The 7,966-nt window shown below is 38.0% G+C and overlaps 1 pseudogene; it reads left to right on the top strand.

Annotated features, from left to right (window-relative positions):
* Positions 1–1,726: 1,726 nt before the first annotated feature.
* LOC129875930 (uncharacterized) lies at positions 1,727–2,442 on the top strand (annotated as a pseudogene).
* Positions 2,443–7,966: the final 5,524 nt, after the last annotated feature.

Below are 7,966 nucleotides of genomic sequence, written 5' to 3'. Positions count from 1 at the left end.
CGTCGAATCACTGAATCTATATAAAAAGTCCTCTTTTGGGACTACTCACAAAATACTTATTATGCTCATAGACATCAAGTTAGTGAAATACTCAAAATACATCTCATCTAGTCTCATTGGACCTTTACATTAATTTACTTTTCTTTCTCATCTCATCTCTTCTCTTAAACATAGGTAACATCTCATCTTAGCAATGTATTTAGAAATCATATATTAACTTCGAAACTTTCATCAAATTAGAGGTTTAAAATGTGTTAATACTCATGCTAAAAATAGACATCAAAAGACTTCTTCATACTCAAATAATGGTCAACTCCTCCTTAATTTAATATTGAAGATCATCATTCTTTAACTCAAAGTAGTGCATAAAATAATTTAAATGCAAGACTTAACTAGGGTTCATGTGAATAAAAATATGAATCCATAATCTCAAACATTCAACTCATCAACCTATAGGAAAATATACATACTAGAATTCAATAAGTAGTTTTATAGATACTCAAGAATTCATTTCATTAGAATTGAAACTAAAATCAAAGCTTAACTCAACTATATAAAGATGTAGGGACGAGGATGAACTTATTCCAATGTTAGGATATCCTTACATAATTGGCATGCCGATTATATAGTCGGAAATTGAAGACTTGGCTTGAAACTCTTGAACCTTAGCTCTTCTCCTCTACAATTCTTATTCTCAAAAGTTTCTAAGTATTAATAAGAGAAAAACCCCCATTGAGTACTGATAAGGGACTAAATTTAGTCAAAAAATGGTTGGGTTAAGCTTGGGAAAGTTGGGAAAAAGACTAGAATACCCCTTATTAAAATAGACCAGACCATCTACGGGTGCCTTCTTACAGATGATAGAAACTTCTATGGACCATAGAAGGTCTCTCGTGGAACCTTGATCCAAAAATTGGACATTCTGTAATTGCACTATTGGGTTTATGACCACCTTTCTACAGGTCATCCCACTAACTTGTAGGAAACATTTTTAGGGCTTTTTTAAGGGTGAAGTCTATGAAATATCTCCTACGACGCGTACAAGGTCCTACGGTTAGTAGGACCTATTCTTAGAACTCAAGTACAATTATCTGAGCTACTGGATTAGTCTCATTGGGTCTGCGAGTCCCTGTATGGGTTGTAGATCCTTTGAAGGGTTGTCATCTAGGGATTGTAGGGTGGCTCACCACTTAGAAAAATTCTAAGGCTAGGTGGGGGTCTACGAGTCATCCCTACCACTCGTAGAGTAGTCTACGGGTCATCGGTGGCAATTGTTCCCCTACTAACAGTGATAAAATCTCCTTTTTCTCTGGTTTTTCTCAATTGATCTAATTTATAATAGTACGGAGTGTTACAATGCAAGTCCATATAAAAAATATCTTATTCAAGAACTCACTAGAATTCAACAAAGGTAGATGCATGTTCATTCAACTTTTCTTAAGCTAATTAAGGATTCATTCTTTTCATTTGACCATACTTTTATGGGATAGTTGGTGAAAAAGAAACATTAAACCATGAAATTATTGTACAATCCAATGAATATATATGTATTACAAAAATGCCAAAATGATGGAATTCAAGACAAAAAATACAATATCCAATTAAGAAAATGCACATATATATGACATATGATAGATTTAGAGAGTAAAACAAAGTACATGAAAATGAGGGATGGGGGTTTTGTAATAGTTGGATTCGAAAGACGTTGTCACAATTATAAGCTTTTATGTTTACATTGAAGTAAAGGGCATTTCTTTCTAGGTGCCGAGGACTTTAGATAATAGGGTTTCACCTCACTGCGCATCATTTCTAAGCTCTCTAATTCATTCCCCTTCCATCCCTATCAAAGCTCAAGCCAAAGGGTAAACACCAGAGATTTGCTAACCTTATTTAAAGAAAACAATGATGGTGGTGGGGTTGTTCATCAAGATAGAGAAGATGAGAAGAATATTATGACAAATATCCTGAGCTTGACATTCTTGGGATATGTCTTGATGATCCCAATAAAGATATGTCAAGGTTGGAGGAGGATTGAGAAAGAAAAAGAAATTCAACAAATTTGATTTTACAAACACCTACATATGGTTTGAGTTCTACAATGCCCCATTGGAAGAGGACATCTCTTTGATTTAAGACACAATTCGGTTTTGGTAGATTGTTAGACTTCTTGGTGGATATAATTCATTGAATATGAAATTTCCCAATCTCCTTTGGAAAAAAGACTAAATTATGATGTTCAGGGGGCAAATTAAAGATAACTTGACTCACATATGGGTGAACATTGGGACAAGTGAGCCTTCATGGTCGATGTACTAACTAATGCTTTGTCACAAATAAGCTCCAACTAAGTATCAAACAAATAGTATTTGGTGGATCAGAATTTGAGAACTGCAAGGAGAACTTGACATCAGAGGATGCTCGTTAAGTGTTCACAAGATATAAATGAATTTTTGACTCTAAAATCTTCTAGTTAGAACGTGAAACTATAATGACCTAGAAGGTCATTTTTGGTATTTTCACTAAATTTATAATTTTACCCCTCCCATTAGTTTTTCCGAGTCACTTTTATTTAGGGTAGAAAGCTAGTTTTTGGAAATCTTGTGAAAAGTTGAGGTTTGGCTTGGAAAATAGGTTCTAAAGTCTTAAGTTGTCTAAAATTTGAATTTCAAAGTCATTTGGAGTTACAAGTCTCGGAATAGAATTATGTCAATTCCATTAGCTCCGGAATGTGGAAATTGGTCTATGAGAATTGTTAGAATCAGATTTGAAGTTAAAATATAAAATTTAGGTCCGAAGTTGGAAATTGAGTTAAAGTTGGTTCAAGTTTTGACTGTGGTCAACATTTAAAGTTTGGGTGCTCGGATTGGATTTCTAATGGTTCCAATAGTTTCGAGAGGTGAAATAATGCTAGAAATGGCTTCATTGAAATTTTTAAAGGTCCCGAGGGTATTTTGGGTATTTTGGGTATTTTAAGTGCGGAAACTAGTTTAGTTGCGACTTATCAGGTTTCGGGTCAATGAGGCCTCGAATTCAAATTCTGATGGTTCGGTCGGAGGATTGATTTATGACTTAGCCCATCTTTGCTGGTGCTGATGCAGGGTCCTCTTAAGGAGACCAGGTTCGTTAAAGTGAACTTTCGCTTAAGCAAATACTTTGTTGCTTAAGTGACATCAAAAGGGGTTTAGACAAGGTTTAATGTATTTTCACCATTTTTAATATTTTCAAGCTCGGTTTAGGTAATTTCTTTGAGATTTTTCATGACAAAACTATTGGGTAATACATTTCTAACACTTTCCCTTAATTTTCATCGAATAATTTCATATTTTAACTTCAAATTGTGGATTTCAAATTGGAGATTTTGGGTTTTCTTGAACATGAACTTTTAAAAGAGAAATGGGGATTTTGAACTCATTTTGACCTCATTTTTTAAATGGATTTCACCACTAGATTCCTCATTACTTGGGGAATATTTTCATCTAAAAATAATAGATTTTGAGTTCGATTTTTGATATGAAATTTTTGACCATTTTACCCTTTTCACCTGAATTTTTTGATTTTAGAGGAAATAGATTTGAAAGGTGATTGTGAGTCTATATTTGATTAAATTGTGGCAATTTGGAGTATCATCGAAGAGGAAAATTGGCGATTTCAGATTATTTGTGACTTTTTGGCTAAGACAAGTGGAATTTTAACCTTTGTTAAGTATGTTGAACCTTGTATTTCCTATGTGAGGGAATTAGGGTTTGTGGGGACATTAAATTAAATGGAAGTATATGAGTTGAAGGGTGATAGTGGATTTGAATAGAGAATAATTGTCTGCGTGTTGTGGATTATGGGATAGTGATCTATTGTGTAATTATGGTTTATATGCGTTGCAATTATTTATCTTGCTTTACTCTTTAATTATACATATATTGTATCTGTGATGGTTGAGAAATGATATGAGTAAGGTACTGGGTATTGGGACTGAGTTTCTACCAATCGAGGTGATTTGTCGAGGCTTCTTCTAGCTTCAGAGGTCTCTTTCAATGGATATTTTGGTCGAGATCTCTTCCGACAGATATTGGTCGAGGTCCATTGTGAGATAAACTCTATACATTGGGATGTTTGAATGTTGGTGTGTAGTTTTGGAGGATTGTGGCTAGGATATCAAGAGTACCGTGTTCCGCATTGATTTACTTAGGGTTTAGTTTTTATTTTGCTGAGTACCGTATTATTGGTGCTCATCCCTTGCTTTTACATTTGTGTAGGATCTGAGCCCAGCACCTCCTGCTTATAGTACTATTTGATCAGTCCGAGCTTCTGGATGCTTGAGAGGTAGCAATTTGTCCTCTTCGACAGACTCTCGATGTTCATTACTTTATGTTTTGTTCTACTTGAGAACTGAGACATATATACTTGTATCTTTTCCATTTCTGTTGAAATAGTGGCTTGTACATTTGACACCAAGTCTTAGGTAGTTTAGAATCTTTTTTCAGCTTATCCTTATTTATATCGTTTTAGACTTTATATTTTCTCTTAATTAGAATTGTTCAGACTCTTAGGCTGACTCGTCTTGGTGGGTTAAGTGATTGCCATCACTCCCAATTTTGAGTTGTGATAAATTGGTATCAGAGCCCTAGGTTTATAGGTCTCACATATGTACAAGCCCATTCTAGTAGAGCCTTAATGATCGGTGTGGAAACATTTGTTATATATCTTCAAGGGGCTGTTAAGACTGTTAGGAAATTCTCTTTTATTTATTTCAATTCTGTCGTGCGTGGGTTCTTGTATAAGTGCTAAGTTATTGTGTGTTCTTTTGGCAGATTGCTAGGACTCGAGCATCAGCTTCTACTAGATGAGGGAAGCCATCTTCTGAGATTACTACTGAGACCCCAGCTTAGGGTAGAGGTGGAGGCAGGGCCAGAGGCCGAGGTAGGGGCCGAGGCCGAGGAGCGGCACTATCCAGGGATCATGAGAGGGGTATTTTCCCTGAGCTAGCGATAGAGGCCAGAGAGGAGCAGGTTCCTCCTAAGTATATGGAAGCACTATTACTACCTGACACTTTATTAAGGGTGTTAGGCATGCTCGAGACTATGGTACAGACTTTTTGTGCAATGGGCACACCCAATATATCACAGACCCGAGTGAGGGTCTAGGTTCTAAACGCTCCTAAGGCTCAGAGATAGGCGGGATAGTCGCTCATAGTCCCTATCGATGAGGTCCCTCCCTCCTTATTAGTAGATTTTAGGATGCACCAGTAGCTGCATTTACTAAGGATGAGCAGCGTTGTGATGAGAAGTTCAAGAAGATAGAAATACCTCAGTTCCAGGATGGGAAGACCGAGGATATATATATGAGTTCTTGACCACCTATAGAGAGTTGCTTGAGACAGTTGGGTTGGTTGGGTCCTATGGTGTTCGGTAAGTTAGTCTTTAGTTTTGTGGTCCATCTTGAGAGTAATAGAGGATATATTCTAGATCGTTACCAGTTGGATCTCCTCCAGTGACTTGGGAGTCATTCACCAATGCTTTTTATGATCGTTTCCTCTCTTGGAGTGTGAGGGATGAGAGTTGCCTCAGATTTAAGAGCCTGAGGCAGGATGGGATATCCATTTCTGATTATAAGGTTCACTTTTGTCGGCTAGCCATACATGCCACCACTATCATCCCCGAGTAGACCAAGAGGGTTTGCCATTTTGTGAGGAGTTTGACTTATTTTATCAGGTAGTCGGTATTCTGGGTATCTAGAGATAGAGCCTTCTTTCAGTCGGTGGTTAGAGCCGCCAAAGAGGTGGATTTGATAGAGAAGGAAGAGTTTAGGGACCCCAAGAGGGATCGTACTTCGACATAGTTTTCAGGTACCTCATCTACAGGTAGAGGTTCTTATAGAGGTGGTGAGCTAGTAGTTTCTTTCAGCGCAGAGGGTTGATTCATGCCTCTATGCCAGCATCTGAGGAAAGATAGGTTTATCATGGTTCATACAGTTTAGGTCGGGGTTCATCGAGTTTACAACATAGACCTATGGGTCGAGGTTATTATAGTATCCTTCCTATTTCTCCATATCAGCTATCTGCTCCAAGATCGTATATTAGGTATGGATCTCCAGAACATATGGTTCGACAGTACCACATAAAGACTCATTCAGGTCTACACCATACTTACACAGCAGCAGCAGTCAAAGGTCCAGCGCTACCAGTCGGAGATTCAGCCCCACCGACCTAAGGTCATGGTAGGGACCAGTCTAATAAAGATGGTCATACCAGAGGTAGGGGTGGGTGATACCTTAGCAAAGAAGGGTGGTAGAGGATTTGCTCAGACAAGTGGCCGATGGGGAGCTCATTTTTATGCTTTTCTAGGTAGACTTGAGGCTGAGGCCTCCAATACAGTCATCACAGGTATTGTTCTGATTTGTCATCACTCTGTATCTATGTTATTTGATCCCTACTCCACTTATTCATAAGTGTTAGCATATTTCTCTTCTGGGTTTAACTTGCTATATAATCGTATGCCCGTGCCCGTACATATATTTCTACCTTAGTAGGAGAGCCTTTAGTAGTAAATTGGGTGTACCGATCCTATCTTGTGTCTTTGATAGGCTATGAGACGTGGGTGGACATGATTATCCTTGATATGGTAGACTTCGATATCATTTTGGGTATGGATTGGCTATCTTTGTACCATGTTATTCTTGATTGTTATGCCAAGACGATGACATTAGCTATGCCTGGTAGACTGTGGATAGAGTGGTAGGGCTCAAGGTATTCCTATCCTAGTAGGGTTATTTCTTGTATTCGGGCCTAACAGTTGATCGATAGGGATTATTTGGTGTATTTAGCATTTATTCGTGATACTGATGTTGATCCGCCTTCTATGGAGTCTATTCCTATAGTTTGAGAGTATATGGATGTATTTCCTACTGATCTTCCAAGGGTTTCACCTGATAGAGATATTGACTTTGCTATTGAGATGGAGTCGGGCACCAAACCCATTTCTATTTCTCCTTATCATATGGCTCCAGCTGAGTTGAAGAAGCTAATGGAGCAACTTCAGGATCTATTAAGTAAAGGGTTTATTCGCCCTAGTGTTTCACCTTGGGGTGCTCTAATGCCATTTATGAAGAAACAATATGGGTCTATGAGGATGTGTATTGACTATAGACAGTTGAACAAGGTGACTTTCAAGAACAAGTATCCTTTTTCCCCATATTGATGATTTATTTAATCATCTCCAAGGAGCGGCCTTATTCTCTAAGATCGATTTGAGATTCAGGTATCATCAATTCAGGATTCAACCTTAAGATATTCCAAAGATAGCCTTTCGAACCAGATATGGCCATTATGAGTTCGTTATTATGTCTTTCAGGCTGACTAATGCCCCAGCAGCATTTATGGAGTTAATGAATTGGGTGTTTTGTCCGTAGATGGATTCTTTTATGATTGTCTTTATTGATGATATCTTGGTTTACTCCAAGATTGAGGCAAATCAAGTACAACACTTGAGGCTTGTTCTCTAGAGGTATAGGGAGGAGAAACTTTATGCCAAGCTCTCCAAGTGTAAGTTTTGGTTGATTCAGTTGCATTCCTAGGGCATGTGGTGTCCAAGAAGGGCATTAGAGTAAATCCGGCTAAGATCGAGGTGGTTTGAGGATGGACTAGACCCACCTCAACTACAATGATTCATAGTTTTGTGGTTTGGTAGGGAATTATCACCGTTTCGTGTAGGGTTTCTCCATGATTGTAGCTCAATTGACTAGGCTCTCTCAGAAGAATATGGTATTTTATTGGTCAGATGAGTGTGAGGAGAGCTTCCAAAAACTTAAGGTATTATTGACTACTGCGCTTGTGTTAACTTTGCTGAGGGGGGTGTTCACTTCACCTTGTATTGTGATGCATCGGGAGTAGTCTTAGGTGGAGTATTGATGCAAAAAAGGAAGGTGATTGCCTATGCTTTGAGGCAATTAAAGACTCATGAAAAGAACTATCCCA

This window comes from Solanum dulcamara, chromosome 12 (genome assembly GCF_947179165.1).
Source record: "Solanum dulcamara chromosome 12, daSolDulc1.2, whole genome shotgun sequence".
NCBI classification, from domain to species: Eukaryota; Viridiplantae; Streptophyta; class Magnoliopsida; order Solanales; family Solanaceae; genus Solanum; species Solanum dulcamara.
Note: the sequence above shows the minus strand (reverse complement) of the source record. Positions and strands in the feature narration are given on the sequence as shown.